Raw genomic sequence first — 15,607 nt, 5'->3', positions numbered from 1 at the left:
GTGCAAAATTATGAATTAGAAAAATGGCAGCCAGGTTGCAGTCCAAATGAAAATTAGATCTTAGTGACTCGACCAAAGAGTCACAGCAAGTCCAGTGGCAGAATTGAGAATAGAAATGGTCGGTTGCTTCCCAGCAATTTGCTTCAACCATGGAGCCATACTCCCTCCCAGATAATTGTTAGCTTATTTCAAAACGTGTCAGTGAAACTGTATGTAGTGTGTGTAGTAAAGTAACAAGACAACATTGTAGCTGGTCTCAACAGCAGAAAACAATAGAGGTCATCATTGACTTACAGTAAGAAATCACTTCAGGATCCATTTTAGACAACTGAGCAGATGCACAGAGCCAAAAAGTACGACCTATTTTCTCCTGGGATGATTTCAAAACTCAGTAGCACGAACAAAGCCAAGTACTGGAACAGAATGGGTAAAATAATTTTAAAGGTTGCAATTCTGAGTATTCTAGCACAAATAGGGGGGGAAAATCTCTCATGACAGAATAAAAACAAAACAACTAAACAGTATGAATTTTGAAATGGAAAAAAAGAAATTTCTCTTTGCCTTACAACCTTTGTCACATGGAATAAGACATCATCTTTTTTTTTAAAATATAGAGATATGCCTCTCTCATAGAACTGGAAGGGACTGTGAAAAGTCATTGAGTCCAGTCCAGTCCCCTGCCTTCACAGCATAACCAAGTACTGTCCCTGACAGATTTTTGTCCCAGATCCCTAAATGGCTCCCTCATGGATTGAGCTCACAATGCTGGGTTTAAGCAGGCCAATGCTCAAACCACTGAGCTATCCCTCCCTTTTTTGTTAAAGATTTTAATTAGTTGGCAATGCCTATTTCTCTTGCTCAATCCAATCAACTTGTTTTAATAATAATAATAATTAATAATAATGATAATAAATAACAATAATATATAATAAAAACACATTACAGGATGTCCAGGAAGTTGAAATGCCCTGCATGCTGTACTTGTTTAGTGTTCTGTATTGCACAAGCTACATTACATAGCCTAGTGTTAAAATCTTTGTAAGGAATTTGTGAAGAAATTATCTGAATTTACAGTCTGGAGATAAACATTTAAAATCAATTTTACTTACAAAGCAGGTGTCCTAAAATAATCAGTGTTTTCAAAACAGAAAAACAATCAGAATAGGGTGACCAAACAGCAAATGTGAAAAATCAGGACGGGATGGAGGGTAATAGAAGCCTATATAAGAAAAAGACCCAAAAATCGAGACTGTCCCTATAAAATCTGGACATCTGGTCACCCTAAATCAGAATGATAAAAGAGGATAAAATACAGCACAAGTGTGATCCTTACTGTATCATTACATCAAATGTTCCTGTGACTGATTGAGGGAGCAGAGGTGTGGAAATGAAGGTAATTGCCCATAATTCTTTCTCTGAGTCCTTGGCTCAGATCTTCAAAGGTATTTAGGTGCCTAACTCCCACTGACATCAGTGTTAGGTGCCTCAATACCCTTGAGAATCTGGGCCCCTTTGCTTATTTTCCATGAATAAGCTTTCAGTTTTGAACTCTAATTCCCCCAACCTGCCCCTTAGTTGAACTTCCCCTAATCAGAAACAAATTGTTTCTTTAATGGTGGCCTGCAAAGAATTTTTAAGGATTGTTTTTTCTGCTAAATTTTACTTCAGAAATTATTAAGAATGCCAGTTTCCGCCAGTGCTCCAGACATAAGTGGAGAAATAGACTCATGTGTTGTGACAACTCCCACTGCATAGGACTGAACAACTGTTCTTTCCCAGATTCTGTCAGAGGATATAATTATTCTTCTAAGAAGGAGCAGAAAGATGCCCCTTGTATGCACTAGAAATACCTAGTCATTTTGTTGTGTTTAATAACGGGGACAGTGCTCAATGTCAGTCAGAGGTTCACCCATGTGACGCAGGTGATGAAATATTTTGCATCTCTATAGCACCTTTCATTGCAGGTTCTCAAAACCCTTTACATATATTAAATAAGCCTCACAATGCCCCAGTTGGGCAGTAGAAAGCCCTCCACCAGGGCCACCTACTTGGCCAAATGGAAACGATTTACCTGTTGGATGGCAAATAAGGGGTTTTTTTCCGAGCAAGTCCTGTTGCAGATCATTCTAGACTACCTCCTGCACCTCAAGCATCAGGGTTTGTCGCTCTCATCTATCAAGGTCCATCTAATGGCCATCTTGACCTTCCACCCACTGCTTGATGGCAGGACAGTTTTCTCTCAGGATATCACAGCCAGTTTCCTCAAGGGCCTGGAACGCCTCTACTCTCATGTCACGGATCCTGGTCCTCCGTGGGACGAGAATCTGGTGCTGTCACAGCTCACAGCCCCCACTTCGAACCTTTGACTCCCTCCTGTCTCCTTCTCATCTTCTGGAAGGTCACGTTCCTGGTCACGGTCACATCGGCCTGCTGAGTATCTGAGATTTGGGCGCTCACCTCGGCGCCGCCTTACATGGTCTCCTACAAGGACAAGGTCCAGCTCAGACCATACCTGGCCTTCCTTCCTAAGGTGGTCTCTCAGTTTCATTCAAGCCAAGGCATTTACTTACCGGTCTTCTTTCCAAAGCTATGTAAGTTGGAAGACGAGTGCAGGCTACATGCCCTGGATGTCAGGAGTGCTCTGGCCTTCTACAATGAAAGGACCAAGCCATTCCGCAAGTCAATACAATTATTCATCGCTGTGGCCAACATGATGAAAGGTCAACTTGTTTCCACTCAGAGGATTTCCTCCTGGATAACTGCCTGCATTCGCCTTTGCTATGATCAAGCAAAGGTGTTGCCCCCAGCGATCGTCACTGCACTCTACCAGGATGCAGGCCTCTTCGACAGCCTTTTTGGCCCAAGTACCTATCCAGGACATCTGTAGGGTGGCCACCTGGTCATCAGTCCATACCTTCACGTCCCACTATGCATAGGCGCCAACTTTCTCCAGCGCTGGTGGGTGCCCGTGTCCCCCTCCCCCGACTCCACCCCTTCCCGCCCCTGGCCCTGCTCCATCCCCAAAGTCCCTGCCCTAACTCCACCCCCTCCCTGCCCCTATTAGATCCCTTCCCCAAATCCCTGCCCTGGCCCTGCCTCTTCTCCCAGCCCGGAGCACCCACGGAGTTGGCGCCTGTGCCACTATGCACTTACCGAGCAGGCCTAGGGTGATGCTGGTTTTGATAGAGCAGTACTGCAAGCCGCCAAGAGGTGAACTCTGAGCCCATCTCCATAAGTACTGTTTGTGAGTCACCAAAAATGGAATTGACATGAGCAAGCACTTGAAGAAGGAAAAACCAGTTACCTACCTTTTGTAACTGTTGTTCTTCAAGATGTGTTGCTCATGTCCATGCCGTTACCTGCCCTCCTGCCCCTCTGTCGGAGTTGTTTGCAAGAAGGAACTGAGAGGCCGTAGGCGCTTGATATAACTTGGCATGAGCGTGGCACTCTAGAGGGTGCCCCAGCTGGCCCAATGTATACTGCTAAGGCAAATCTGACAGCTCTGCACGTGGGCGTGCACACACCTAGAATGGAATTGACATGAGCAACACATCTCAAAGAACAACAGTTACAAAAGGTAGGTAACCGTTTTTTCCTATTTGTTTGCATAGTGCCTAGCATAATGAAGCCTCTATCCTGTTTGTGGCCTATAGGTGCAACTGTAGTATGTTAATAATTTGAACCCATCAAGTTATACATATGGTTAATTCATGAATACCTGTGTTATTACAATTACAGTGGAGCACCCATAGGGACACATATCTCAAAGAACCTCAGTTATTGTACAGGGTGAGTAACCTTCTCTTTCTTTCCCCCCGCAACTTTCCTCCTCTTGTTTGTCACGCTCACTTACTGGGTCTGGTCTTAAATCAAACTGTAAGCACTTTGAAGGAGGGACATATCATCTAATGTGTTTGCACACTGCCTAGCACCATGGGCCTGATCCTAATTGTGGTCTTGATCTTAAGTGGGACCTTTGAGTGTGACAACAATACAAATTATTATAATTATTCTGATTCCTTCTCATGTCATTGGGCACAAATAAGGCTCAGTCATTTCTGTCTATCCTGGACCGCTCTTTGCACGTCCTTTGTGTTGTAAAGTCCCATATGCTTTCCTCCTCTGAGTATGCTGAAAGGAGGGTTTATTTTGGGCAGAGCCTTCTGCATGATCCTCCAGCTGCCCAAAGGCATGCCAGCTGTTGCAGTTGCTTTACAAATCTCAAATATTTTCATTTTCTTTTCTGGATAACTTTAGAGATAAGGGGTTGTTGAACTCTTTGAAGAACCTCAGCATTTGTCATAAATTAATTCCATGTAATAGTTTTCTAAGGCATTTGCTTTCAAAGGCATTTAGACATTTGTTTGTACCTTTGGTGGATTTTCAGCTTTCAAATCCATATGAGTTGGAAATAACATTTGAGTTGAAGATTTGTAGTTTGGCCTTTAAGTTGTAGATTTTTGATGACCAAAACTTATGTAAACCTTGCCAGTTTGTTACATGATATCCTTCTGGACATCCCCATTGGCTTTCATGTTACTGCCAAGATATGCAAATTAATAATATTAGTAATTAATATGATTGATATTGCCCCATTCCTGCAGAGAGAAAAATAGTATTTTTTTGGCTATAGCTTACTGAGCCTCCTGAATTTTACAGTGCAAAGATACATGCAGAGGACACAATATACAGCAGGATGCAAATTATGCCATTGAAAGTGAATTGCAGTAGATGAGAAGTGAATTAAGGAATGAATAATTAATTCAGTGGACCCAGGGTTAAGGTAAAAATGAACTCTGTCAATGCTCAGGATGTAGGGAGGGGCAAACTTACAGATCAGCTGGCAGAAGGTACAATGATTGAGGTCAGTGATACCTGTTAGATTTCTGACTTTAGTGAAGTTCCTGAGATGCAAAATTTAGTGCGTGCAAGTGCTGGCAAATCTGTAAAATACCTCATGCTGGGCTTATAGGAAAATTTTGCTGCTGGCATCTAGGATGGAAAATGGACTAGAAAGAAGCACTTGTAATGGGGTGAGATCTATCAGCTGTTCCCAACTGACACAGTAAATCCTGGTTTCAGAGGCGTAGCGAGCGCCCTCCGTACCCTCCGACCGGAGGGGGCCCCGCAAGGAAGGGGGCCCCTAAAAGTGGCAAAAAAAATGTAAGGTATAACTAGGTAAGTGACATTTATTGATGCTATTGCACAATTCATGTCGGTTTTACTGACAAAACCGTGAAGTCATTATGATACATCATAATGCTATTGGCCATATCAGTTGTCTGTCGGTCAGTTTCGAATTTTAGTTGGACCCATTCAAAGAATGTGTATTTGCGTTCATAATGGCGGTCGGCAGATAAATGTTATTAATTTAGTTGTTTAGTTTTTTATCGTTTCTGCATTGTAAGGGGCCCCGGATATATGTTCGGAGGGGGCCATGTTCTTTGTTGCTATGGCCCTGCCTGGTTTCAACAATGCACCATGTCTCCTGCCTATCCACCCCAGTGTGTGTATGGGACGGAAGGGGGTAATGGCATGGAACCTCAGGCTTCCAAAATTCTTTCTACCTCTAGTTCCATTTACTGGGCCACCAACTGCCATGGAGTCTTTGGGTTCCAATGTTCCACCCTGTCTGTTGAAGGACTTGTGCAGGAGGTCAGACTAGATGATCAGATTGGTCCCTTCTGACCTATGAGTCTATGAGTCTATGAGGATGATGATTGCTATTTGAATGGCAGTACAGGAGAAAAGCACATGACCCCATGTATGCACTGCATTACACATGCAGTTTGTCTGCACCCACCACACCCAGCAGTGAGAGTACAGCTGTGGTGAAGGCCAACTCTTCAGGCTCCAACTGTGTTGCATATAATATGGACCATCCCAAGGCTGCGATTCCTCAATTGGAGGCTGCTGCACAGCAGCAACTCATGCAGCTCACCAAGGCTACAGGAGGGTATAGGAACGAGCTGGTTATCCAAAATACTGACCAGGCCCAGGTAAATCTTTTCTGGGACTATCACTAGGATAGGGGTAGTAAACAGGGGGGCTATGGGCCAGAAAATGCTTTTGAACAGAACCCAAAATCATTTTACTTACTTATTTTTATTATTTTCTTTGGAGTCTGGACCTTGACCAAGAAATATAGACCTTGACAAAAAATTGACTACCCCTGTACTAAAACACCATTTTGTCAGTGTGATGGCATCCCCCACTCTTAGTTCCAGCACTTCTGGTGGGGGAGGTCATCACACTGACAAAATGGTGTTTTAGTACAGCCCCTAGCTTGATGTGGTTTCCATCATATACAGGATTTACAGTTTGGTTCAATGGCTCTCTGCATCCCCATTATGCAAATTGTTCCAGTACCCCATCCCCCATCATTGCCCAGGGTGATAGCAGGGGCATCTCTGTGATGAGATACCCCCATCCCCCTGACTGCCCAGGGAAGTGGGAGGGGGCATCTATGTGGGATAACCTCCATCTCTCCACTCCACCTCATAGGGAGGTAAGCATGCCAATTTTGCATGGACCTATTCCTGGAGGTTTCCTTATATGAGCTAATCTTTAATTAAAAATTAATCTTTCAGTTTTTGAAGACTCCAGGACCAGCCTGGAGGGTTGGCAACCCTAATGGGAGGGGACAGGTATGCGCCATAACCCCCCCTCCCTCTTATGCGGGGAGGTGAGAGGCAGCATCTGCGTGTGCTACCCCCCGTGCAGGGAGAGGGCATCTGCGCGTGATGCCATCTCCCGCCACGCAAAGTTCAGCAGGGAATTGAGGCAGAGAAGGAACGCACGTGAGTCCCCGGAATGCTCCAGCCGTCCCAAGCGTTTGCTGTCTCCTGTCCCCTAATTGGCCTTCCTCTAAACCTTTGACCTCTCACCCCCCTTTTTACTCCAATCGCCTCACTTCTCTCATGGACCGGGGAGGTGGAGAGTATGAACTGTGGGGGATGGAATTCTCAGAGCACGAATACGCTGCCTGCGTTGGGCGGGCCTATTATTGTGGGCGGAGGGCTCGGCTCGGTGCTCTCTTTGCGTAGGGCCGGCCTCGCAGGGGGAAGGGAGGGCAGGAGGCTGTCCCGGGCCCAGGTGAATGGAGGAACCTGACAGCTGGGGGGAGTCAGGCGGCGGCGGGGAAGTGGCGGCGGGAGCAGCACAATGAGACGCGGCCTGTAGCGGGGAGGCTCTAGGCTGGGTCTAGTCCGGAAGGTAGGAGGCGGCGGCGGCCCTGGCATGTGTCCTCGTCAACGGCTTCATGGCGGGCTCGGGGACTCAGCACCGGGGATGGGCAGCTTCCGCTGGGCTAGTGATCACGGCCCGCTCCGGGCATGTGCGCGGCTCAGCCCCCTTCCCCAGCCCTTGGCTCCCGGCTGAGCCTCCCTTCTCTCCCGCCGGCTGCAACGCATGGTCCCCCTGCCGGAGTCGCGCAGGGTCCCCGGCACAGCTCCCACCCCCCGCCAGCAGCACTTGGGGCCTGCTGAGGCGTGTGCGCCCGGCTCCTGGGCCCCGTCCCGGACACCGCTGCCCGCTCAGACGACAGGCCTGTGGCTCCTGGGGCTGCTTCCCCACCGGCTGCTAAAGGGGCCCTTGTCCTGGGTATGAGTTGCGGGCGGAGGAGAGGAATAGTTGTAACTTAAACTCCCCCAAAGAGTAATATTAAGGGTCTTTATTATCTTTCTCTTCCTTCGCCACCTCCCGCAATTGAAACGAGGGGGAGGGGCGCTGCATGCTTGTAAGTATATAGTGATAAAATTGAAAGATCTTTCTCCAAAACCTGTATGTAAAATATTACAAAGTGAAAGCAGTGCCATTAAAGCATTTAGATATCCTAGTTCCACATGCTATAGAAAGCTCTACAATAGAAAAAACAATAAAAAAGTGGGTCATGTATTGATATAACCTGAAACAAACTCAGACACTTCATTGTGTGTTGGTTTTCTTCCAGAGGTAACAGGCCTTCTTTGGTAGAAGATATCTTGTTGATTAGGTATCAGGGGGTAGCCCTGTTAGTCTGTATCCACAGAAAGAACAAGGAGTCCGGTGGCACCTTAAAGATTAACAAATTTATTTGGGCATAAGCTTTTGTGGGTAAAAAAACCCCCTCACTTCTTCAGATGCAAGATTAGGTTAACTTTGATAGCTTAAAAACTTAGATCTTTTACACTTAATATTATTAGTTGTGAGTGTTCAGAGTGTTTTTTTTGTTTGTTTTTTTTTTTAACATGAAATGATTGTTTAAGCCCAGTGACATGCATTCCACTGGTAGGTGAGAGAGATCCTGCCAATTTAGTTCACAAATCTAGGCACCTCTTCTCCCTCCTCCCCCACCCCAAAAGTGAAAAAACCTTGACCTATATCTTGAGTCAACCAGTATATGTTTAGTAATGCTCATCCTCCTCCTCCTCCTGAGCCATTGTCCTGTGTCTTGTCTTTCTCTGCTAGATTGTAAGTTCATTGGGACAATGAGCATGTCCTTTATATTTGTGAAGTGCTATGTACAGAAGCAGAGTTACATACATATTTTTAATAACAGGTCTTTTTTGATGGTTTGATATAGGCACATATGGGAATTGAGTATATTTTAAAATACTTTTCTAAAAGGAAGAACCTTCTACACTGGTCACATCTTGTGGGGTCATAATCTGTAGTACTTAATGAAAAATATGAAAACATTCCTCTTTAGTCGTAAGCAGCTCACTCGGTAAATAGTTGATTTTTCTCCTGTTTCTTCACTTTTAATTCGTAGAGATAATGGTGCTCAGAACTATTAGATTGCACTAGTGCAATCTGCATCATTTTATCAAGTATCAGAGGGGTAGCTGTGTTAGTCTGGATCTGTAAAAGCAGCAAAGAATCCTGTGGCACCTTATAGACTAACAGACATTTTGGAGCGTGAGCTTTCGTGGGTGAATACCCACTTCATCAGATGCATTAAGCTCATTATCTCTAGCTTGCTTACATATATATATACTTGCCCCTGGAAATTTCCACTACATGCATCTGACGAAGTGGGTATTCACCCACGAAAGCTCATGCTCCAAAACGTCTGTTAGTCTATAAGGTGCCACGGGATTCTTTGCTGCATCATCTTAGTGAAATTAATCTGATTTTGTAAGGGTATATCTACACTACAAAATTATGCCCACTTAAGTTATGTCGACATACAGCCACTGCAGTAATTAAATTGTTTTTGCATGTCCACACTACACTCCTTGTGCTGACAGTACACATCCTTACCAAGAGTGCTTGCACTGATTTAACTGTCAGTGTGGGGCATTGTGGGACGGCTTATGAAAGGTAGCAACAGTCGATGTAAGCAACACAGTGTCTGCACTGACTCTGCATCGACCTAACTATGGTGATCTAACCACCACATCTCTCACAGAGGTGGAGTTATTAAGTTGGCATAAGGGGCAAGGTCCATTAGCAGGAGCAACATTTTAGTGTAGGTGCTTACTGAGTTAAATCAAAGTAAGCTGCTAAGTTTCATATTGCTGATACTCTTGGGGTAGAGGAGCTGTAACATTGCTGCACCTGCTTATGTTCAGGAACAGCAGCGACAACAAACATGTCTTTTTGCTAGTGGATAGGAAAGAGACAGAAAAATAGTAATATCTCTTCTTAGGTTGCAACAATCTTGTTGTCTGGACACTAGATTATGTGTTGCATTCTTCCAGCTCATACTGACTCAGTGTGTCCTTGGCCAATTCACTTAACTTCTCTGCACTTCTGTTTCTCATATGTAATATGGGAATAATTGTTACCTCACAATATAGGGATAGAGGAACATTGTTAAGGAGTGACAATAACATATTCTCATGTGTTTGGGTTTTTTAAGCGTAAACTCTATTAAAAACTTTTCTGGGCTTGGGTTTGTTTTGAGAGAACTACAACATTTGCTCTTTGGCTCACTGTGCAGTCCACGGGCAAGCAGTGGAGTGGAGCTGCTGGGTTTGCCCCCTGCCTGGGGGGTCCTGCCTCACAGCCCCACGTGCTGCGCTCTAAATGCCCTAATGGCCAGAACCACACGTATCCTGTCTCCTGGTCCCCCTGCCTGGCGTACAGCAGGTGCGTCACTTCCAGGGCCCGCTGAGGCGGGAAGTGCTGAGCGAGGGGAGGGTTATCTGGCCTGGGTTTGAGCTGCAGCTCGGGGGGGGGGGGGACTGGGCCGAGACACCCCCCTTTCAGTTGGGGGTGGGGCGGCTACTGCGCTGATTGGTCCCAAGGCGGCCTCCATAGTGATCGGGGGTGGGCGAGGGGGAGTTGAACTGTCTGTGGGAAGCCAGGAAATCCCGGAGGGAGACCTGTGTGTGTTGTACCTGCCCTGCCCCAACTGCTGCCCCTCCCCTGGTCCGGGGACTTTCCCCCTCCCTGGCCCCTATCACACTGCCTCCCGCCCCTCGGGCTTCCTGTGTTTGTGTGTTGGACAGTCACATCCAATCCCTTCACACTGCCCCCCTTTCCCCTCCCCTTATTTCATAGCCCCAGAACAACCCTTCAAACTGTCCCCCTTTTCCCCTCCCCTTATTTCATGGGGGGATGATTCATAATTTTTTTTAAAATAATAATTAAAAAAAAGTTTGCTTTAATTGAACAATTCTTAATAAAATATCACCCTCCCCTCCCCCCCACACCTTGCTTTTTGTCCCAAAGCTGTTTTGGCGGGGTGGCGCTGGGGAAGGAGGGTTTGTTTCCACAGGATGAGTGGTGCTGGGGCAAGGGATGTGTTTTGGAGGGGATTGGGTGGGGCTGGGGGGTTTTGGCCCTCAGTTGTTTTCTTTGGAGTAATATGGTCCTCGCAAGTTTACGAGTTGTGGAGGCCTGGCTTAAGGGTTAACATCCTTTAGTAATTGAGAGAGATTTAAAAAACTAAGTTCAGAGCCATTATGGTTTAGTGGGTAGGCTGCTGACCTGGGGACTATCCCTAGCTCTGTCACTGAACTGCTGTGAGACCTTGGGAAGTTACGTAGCATCTGTGCACCTATTTTTCCTTCTTTCCTTTGCATGTCCTTTTGATTTATATTGTTAGCTTTTGGAGCAGGGATTGTCTTTTACTGTGACTGTACGTTTTCTAGATGGTGATGCCTGTGGATATAAATGTAATACAAATTAGTAGTAAAACATGTTACCTGGGAATTTTCTTAGGCAACAGGCCCTTAAAAATGTTAGTTTGAAACTTGTGTGTGCCCTGTAGTTAAAAGTATGATCACTAACAGAAGATGCTTGGTGTGGGGTTTTTTAATTTATGGGGATAGCAACAAGTGTGGTTAGGCCCTTTAGCTTTGTTTTGATTTGAGACTATGTACCCTTTGTGCAGGTCCACCAGCCAGCCAATTTGCACAGTTAGTAAGTTGGTGAGTCTGTATCTCTAGCTGATCTCCCTAGGTGTCATTGATAGATTTTTTTTTCCTGTTAAAACAGTTAAGGAAAAAAGTGTTATACAGGTAGTTGAATTTGAATGACCTTTTTAATAAGTAAACTTGAATAATAAATCTGGCACATCTCTAATATATAAATCAGACATGATGTGATCTTTGTGAAAATGCCTTTGGAAAATATCCTTGATCAGTAAGTAGAAGTCTATCTTTTAGTTACTGTTAAGCAGTCTATTACCATGTTGTCTGGATAATCTCCAAGATTTTAAAAACAGTGGCGCTTTCTGAGTTGCATACATGGATGCAAGAGAGAGATGCAAAGGTTCCCTACAGCAGATTTTTTTTAAAAAGTGGCTTCTACCATTTTTATTGCTTTATACCGTGTAAAGAGGGCCTGAAAAGTTCTTTTTAAAAAGAAGAAAAATTAGAAGTATTTGCATTACTAAAATTGGTCTTGCCACTGTTGCTGGAGTACTTCTTGGTTGTCTCAGAGCAGGTGTATTGTGAGCTGTCTTGATTAAAGTGGCAATTTTTGACTAGGACTTCCTTTCTTCAGAATGTTCATTATTAACTGGTGTTAAACTATGTTAACAAAACCAAAGTATTTTTATCAGCCTTTCTAAAAATTCCTTCCTTTTTCAGTTGCTCAGCTTTCACTCTCCTAATTCATATTTTATAATATCATTAGTTCTCCAGTCACCATAGGCTTCCAGATTGGGCAACCTGAATTTTCTGTTTAAGACAAAAACATCTTTCAGATTTTATAAAATGTAGAGAAGCAAAAAAGCACAGTGAACTTTGCAGCTTACCTTCAAAGCACTTAAATTTTAGTTGAGGTAGGTCCCTCTAATCGACTCTTCACAGGAATAAGACATCAAGGAAAATTCATCCTTTGAAAGTTAAAGTTACCACTTGCTGTTAATATATCTTAAATTTGTATCAGTTCAGTTCACAAGGCTGGATCAAGGTACTTTAAATCCTAGGATTATACTTTGAATAGATAAATAGATTTTATTAGACAGAATTGAAAGTAGTTGGGGAACCATCAGAAGATGCACAGTATGGTGGAATTTCTCTTGAACAGTGGTAACTAGAGCATTTAATCAGGAATTTTCCTACTGAGATCTTTTGGGGAAAAAGCGTGACCTATAACAGATGAAAACATTTTGGAGGAGCAGGTGTGCTTTTTGTTTTTAGTTGTTGTTTTTTTTTTTTTTTTTAAGGGGGGGAGAGATTATAGGTGCTCCAAGTCTGTACTTTACCTTGAAGTAGTTCATTGAAAGGAACTGGGAGAATGCCAAAAAGGTTTGATCTTCATTGGTCTTCGAAAGACATGCAATCAGGTCCCAAGAGACAAGTAATTTTCTCTGTGGCTTACTTAACATAGTTAGTGCTTTACTTGTGTAGGACTTGAGATGTGAAACCTGTGTCTTGGTTAATGAGTGCTCTGGCAAAACTGCAGTCTGTTCAGAGCTGCATTTTACTTATGCAGAATGGAAGGGGAGTTCCAGTAAGGAAAGTCATGGTTTCAATAATACTGTTTGCCTTTATATCAGTGGATAAGGGTCTATAAGGAATTACTGGATAGTGTTTAGTGTATGTTGTGGCTGGGATGAGGAGCAGGTGTTCTTTTCTGGCAGGGTTTCAAGCAATATGCCTGTAACGATTTCAAAAATGGCAGTTGATTGCCAAGAATATTTATAATTTCTAAAAATGTCCATCAGTCCATTCTATCGCTGCTGCCCACCACCACTAATGTTCTCTCCTAATAAACTCAATCACTCTCTCCCTGAATAATCAATAAGGGACTTGCTTCTGAAGCTCTATTTATTGCCATTAGAGCAAGACTATTAACACAAGACAGCAGGAAAGAAGATAAGTTAGTGTGTGTTTCTCAGCAACAGTCAAAAGCCTGTTATCCAAACCTCTCACTCAAGCTAAGTAGCTTCATGTTCCATGATCTATAAAATACCTTCTTTCCTTTATTCAATTAATTCTATATCCCACACTCCTCCCTTTCTCTCACTTTCCATTTAGATACTTAGGCCATGGCTACACTTACAGTTCTGCAGCGCTGGTAGTTACAGCTGTGTTCATACAGCTGTGTAGGGCCAGCGCTGCAGCATGGCCACACTGACAGCTACCAGCGCTGCAGCGTGGCCACATTTGCAGCATTTGCAGCGCTGTTGGGAGTGGTGCATTGTGGGCAGCTATCCCAGCATTCAAGTGGCTGCAACGTGCTTTTCAAAAGAGGGGGGTGGGGTGGAATGTGACAGGGAGCGTGGAGGAGACAGAGAGAATGGATTTTTGGAGTTGACACTGTTCTCAGTTCCCTGCCTTGCAAGTTCTAAGGACTGGAAGACACACAGTGCCTACCTTCAATCATTTTAAAAGTTCTGACCCCTTCTCCCACCCCTCTCTCATTCACTAAATGCAAATTATGTACCCCTAAATAGCCATCAGACCAGATAAGCATCTGCTCAACATGGACTTTCCCCTCCCCCTCTGCCGTGTGAGCGTGCTGTTTCTCTCTTCAAGCAAACAGCTGTGAACATTCCAAAGTAATTCCCCTGCCTGCCTCCGCTCGCTCAGCAAACAGGAGCTGTGTTTGTTTTTTAAATAAGCAGTTTGGCTGAACTCCGAGCTCTCCCTTTCTTCCGGTTTGTTGTGGACAGGAATTCTGGGATACCTCCTTATACCCCGGAGGTCAATAAAAGCGCTGGTGGGGTCCACACTTGCTGACCAGCGCTGGATCACCAGCGCTGGAATCGCTACACCCGAGGCTCGACCGGGTGTACAGCCAGCGCTGCAACCAGGGAGTTGCAGCGCTGGCCGTGCTTTGCAAGTGTGGCCACATCCTAAGTTGCAGCGCTGTAACCCCCTCACTAGTGCTGCAAGTCTCTAGTGTAGCCATGGCCTTAGTTTGTTTTAGATGCTTGATTAGGAGAGCTGGTGCAGTCATCTTGAGCTGCTTATGTCACAAAAATTGGCTAGGTAAAGCCATGATTTGGACCAAAGTAAGTGTTTTGAAGTGTTTCTGTCTAATATGATATCTGGGAAGAAGAAACTGGATTGAACGAACTTGTATGTTTGGATATCTAATGAAAGATTTCAGCAGCTTCATAAGCAAAGAGCTAGCTACTGTGAAATCTAATAACAAAGGTTAAATTTGGAAAGAAGCCAAACTCCCACATCTAAGCTTTTGGTTACTCAAAGCAAGTCTAGAAAGGAGTAGGAACAGAGCCAGGTGGATAAAAATCATAATTAATTTTTTTTAAATGTACATGTTCCTAGTGTTTATACTTTCCATTTTGAAGTCTTAAATTGCTAAAGTGGATATTTTGTACTTGTTTCTCTAGTTTCCTAATTGTTACATGTAAAATCTAAAATTATACTGTCTTTTTTTCTAAGAAGTTTCTCATGTAACAGGATGATCTATGGAAAGATTAAGATCCCATTAATATCCTGCCCATGAGAACAATACAAAATTGATTAGCAAATAACCTGCACTATATTTACCAGTAGCACCATCTTCTGACACACTGAATTTCCACAAATCAAGAAAACTGAACAACTTCAACCTGGCTGTACTCCTCTAGCAGGCGTTGTCATTTGAAATTAATAGGACTTATGCTCCAAAGTCATTTAGGTGCTTTTGACAGTGTCAGCCTTAGGTGCCTAAGTATGGGCTTTGGAACCTAATTTTACATTTCAGTGTTTGAAAATTTTAGCCTTTGAACAAAAACGTTCACAGTAACTTTGTCAGTGTACTGAAAGTGTAAATAACTTTTCATTGTTAATGCTGCAGCAGTTTTGTTTTGAAATGACAAAAATTTAATGTCACTAAGAAAATGTTAATGAAAATACAGGTTTAGTGCCTGATGCACATAGCATACTTATCTTTAAGCATATTAGTAGACCCATTGAAGTCATGTGGCACTAGTCATGTATTTGCTTCTTGCCTGGTCTACACTGCAAACTTAGGTTGACATAAGCCATTTTAAGTCTATCTAATAATATATATGTCTACATTACCGAGTCCCTTCTGCCAACCTAGGTGGTCTCTAAAGTCAGCTTCTGTACTCCACCTCTGCGAGAGGTATATCGCTTAATTCGACATCCATGGGTCGACATAGGGATAGTGTAGACACTGCGTTGCGAAATTCAAATGAATTGGCACTCAGGAGGTGTCCCACAGTGCTCCGCTGTGGCTGCTCTGGAGAGCA

At 44.0% G+C, this 15,607-nt stretch overlaps 1 protein-coding gene across 16 annotated transcripts in view; it reads left to right on the top strand.

The window, feature by feature from the left end:
* Nucleotides 1-7,004: 7,004 nt before the first annotated feature.
* The window catches only part of DICER1 (dicer 1, ribonuclease III), a 97,565-nt gene continuing 88,962 nt past the window's right edge, over nucleotides 7,005-15,607 (top strand). For 4 of the 16 annotated variants that reach the window (XM_050954452.1, XM_050954448.1, XM_050954447.1 and 1 more), the window contains exon 1: nucleotides 7,014-7,215. The gene's annotated coding sequence lies outside the window, so the exon portion shown is untranslated. The other 12 variants (XM_050954449.1, XM_050954442.1, XM_050954443.1 and 9 more) reach the window with 8 other exon arrangements.

Source organism: Gopherus flavomarginatus, chromosome 5, assembly GCF_025201925.1.
Source record: "Gopherus flavomarginatus isolate rGopFla2 chromosome 5, rGopFla2.mat.asm, whole genome shotgun sequence".
In the NCBI taxonomy this organism is placed as follows: domain Eukaryota; kingdom Metazoa; phylum Chordata; order Testudines; family Testudinidae; genus Gopherus; species Gopherus flavomarginatus.
The sequence above is the reverse complement of the archived record's forward strand: the minus strand, read 5'-3'. Positions and strand labels throughout refer to the sequence as shown.